We start from the raw sequence: 3,109 nt of genomic DNA on the forward strand, positions 1-3,109 counted from the left end.
CGTGCCCTGTGTGCTCTTCATTAAGGTGCTGGCTTTTAATTGGGTTTAGTTTTTTTTTTCCCCCCTCTCTTCAGGCTAATCCAAGCCTGCCATGGAGCAGAATTCATCAGTACGTGTCCAGTTCTTTGCAGAGGAAGGTGAAGCGTGGCTGGAGATCGATCCTGTGCTTTTTAAGGTTCCAGTGTGTCAGCAGCAAGGGGTGTAACTTAATCCTGAATATTCTCCTGGCTGGCAAAGACAAAGAGGAGAAATCAAAGGTGAGACATCAGAGCTGTGTGATCTTGCAAGACAGCTGTAAACCGCTTGCTTTTTTTTTTTTTTTCTTTAATTAAAAAGAGAAACCTTTCATATCCCACTCCAAGAGGCAGAGACGTGGGGAAATGAGTTCTTTTCTTGCATGACTCACTCTCCCCCCAGAGGGAAGAGCTGCAGCTTTGAGGAGCTGCCTCCATCAAACAAAGCTGAGCTTTGAGCCTGTGTCCCACTGCAACCCAAAGAACTGCGGGCTGTGCCCCAGTCAAGCAGGATTTTCCTTTGCAAAGCAGTAAATTAAAATACCTCAGCTGAGGGGAGGGAACAGGAGCTGTTTCCGAACAGGGATCGTTTTCAGTGCCTGCAGTTGCTGAACTTCAGGGCCTGAGTTGCCTCAAGAAAAAGATTTCCCACCTCCAGGCCCCTGAAGGAAACAATCCCTTTTGTCCCCCAGGGGATAAAATTTTCCTGGATGTGGCAAAGTCAACGTAGGAGGGGCTGTTGGGGAATTTGAACACCTTCCTTGCGGGTTTCTGTTCCTGCAGGCAGCACCGTAAATTGCAAGAAGGAATTAAAGACCTTCAGGGCTGTGAGAAAGATAAAACAGGTTTTTCTGAAGGGTAGAGTGATGTTGGCTTGGGATAAAGAGCTGGAGGTTGTTGTTTCCCTCCTTGGGTCGCTGTGGCACAGCCTGGGGAGGTGAGGGCAGAGGCTTCAGGGGCCCCCCAAAAAACCTGCTGCTTTTATACAGACCTGAGCAAGAATTACCCAAAAAAAAAAACCCCACCAAAAATCAGAAGTCATAATAACAATTAATTCACGTGCTAATTGCGCTTGGAAAGTGATTTTTGGAGACATGTGTGGAGCACAGAAGGAGAAAAGACGGAAGCTTTTAAAAAATGCATGAGGAGCCAAAGCTGCAGGAGCAGATCTGCTGATGGAGAGGAAAAGCAGAGTCACCCCTTGGTGCTCTGGGACGTGCTGCTGTGTCCTCAGACATGATTTGTTCCGTGATCTATAGCTGGTTTTTTTCTGTGCCAGGCAGGATGCAAGGCCATTAATCATTGATTAGCCTCGTTAAACTCCTGTAAATGTTGTTCTGGGACACTGATGGCCGGGGAGGACATCCTGTGGTAAAATCTGCTTTGCATCCCCCCCTCTTCAATTAATTGGATGGTTTCTCCGTTCGTGGTAATTAGAAGGTTAAAACACAATTTCCTTCTGTTGGGCAGCGGGGCAGGGTTGTGTTGGGAAGGCTTTTTATAGGGGGGAGGACAAATCCTGCTGCTTCCTTTGGAACGTGGGAGTTGGGGGGATAATCCCCTTCCAGAAGGAACCCTGGCACTGCTAACCAAGAGGAAAGTGCATCAAGGGGTTCATTTCTCGGGGTTTTTAGGCAGAGATGTGTCATTTAGTATTTGGGAGAACAAACCCCCAAACTTTTCCTCCTGCCCTTTCTCTTGGACCCCTTTTCCTCCTTCCTTCTCCTTTGCCTTCATTCCAATGCCGTGATAACCAGGAGCTCCAATGAAATTAAAAAAAAAAATGGTTATTTTCAATATTTATGCAGTTTCCACTTGGATAAACACAACTGATGAGCCCCTAAGTGGTTCCACCTCGTCGTATTCAAACCCCAACCAGGCTCTCCACAAACACCCCCCGTCGTGTTTAAGAGAGAAATGAAATTTAGAAAGATTAACTTCCCAAGTCTGTGGGAGATAAATGCTTTAAAAGAGGTTTCTGCAGCTGCATCTCGTGCTAAGTAATGTCCCTTGGATTTTGTTGTACCTTTTATTTAAGTGGTGTTCAAACTATGATTAATTTTGACTTACAGCCAATTAATTTCTGATTTCATCGACTTTGGGGGGGTTGCAAAAACGCTGCTGTTGCTTGTTTCAGTTGCCTTCATCTTAGTTGCCATTAATCTCAGCGTTTAATCCTGTGAAATATTGATATGAGAGTCCTCCAGCTCCTCAAGTCCTGGGAGCTGCTTCCCCCCTTTTCCCAGATGTTATTTTGGGGTTTGTTGCTTCAGTACCTTTAGAATTCAGGAAACTTCAGCTACACTTGAATAGAAATTTCATTTCAAAGTGTTTTTTTGGTTTTTTTTTTCCAATCAAAAGTCACTTTCCATCTCTTGTCTCTCAAAATGTGTGTCACTCGTGGAAATTTGACTTTTCCAGTACCAAAGAGCGGCAGAAAAGGGATGTTTTAGAAGGGGGATACTTTGAAGAGGGTATTTCCTTTGGAATTTAAAATGGAAACATGAGAAGGAAAGAGGTTTTTTTTTTTTTCTCTTGAAGGAAGTAATTTTTTTTTTTCCTAGTTATAAAAACACAAGAAGAAAGTGGTTTTGAGGCTCTGCAGCCTCAGCCAAGATCAGAAAGGTCCTAAATTGCTTACCCAGGCAGGATTATTATCTCCATTTCCTAGGGCTGGTGGTTGGTTGGGATCACAGAGGGCCAGTGGAAGGTGTAGGGGGGTGGAATTGGGTGATTTTAAACTCCCTTTTAACCCAAATCGCTCCATGATTCTGTTCATACCCATTTCTAATTGAAAAAAAAAATAAATAAAAATCATTCTGGTGCTTTAGTTAGCAGAGGAAATGTTGCTTTTTAGTCTCCACCTTTGGGGGTGGAATCATTAGAAAAATTCAGTGTTATCTCTAATAATCCAGCCACTGTTTCCTGTATTAGCACCAGCCTGGGGGCCACTCACTTCCAAAAGATGATGAAATGATATCCTCATTATCTCCCCAGGGGAATGGCTTATTTGGGTCAAGATGTCAGAACTGAGGCAGCCCCAAGCTTTTTCCTCAGGACTCTCAGTGTTTTGGGGGTTTTATTTTTTGGGGAGG

Source organism: Empidonax traillii, unplaced genomic scaffold (genome assembly GCF_003031625.1).
Source record: "Empidonax traillii isolate 1590-97213 ecotype Southwest subspecies unplaced genomic scaffold, ASM303162v1 scaffold1124:size387931, whole genome shotgun sequence".
Lineage (NCBI taxonomy): Eukaryota > Metazoa > Chordata > Aves > Passeriformes > Tyrannidae > Empidonax > Empidonax traillii.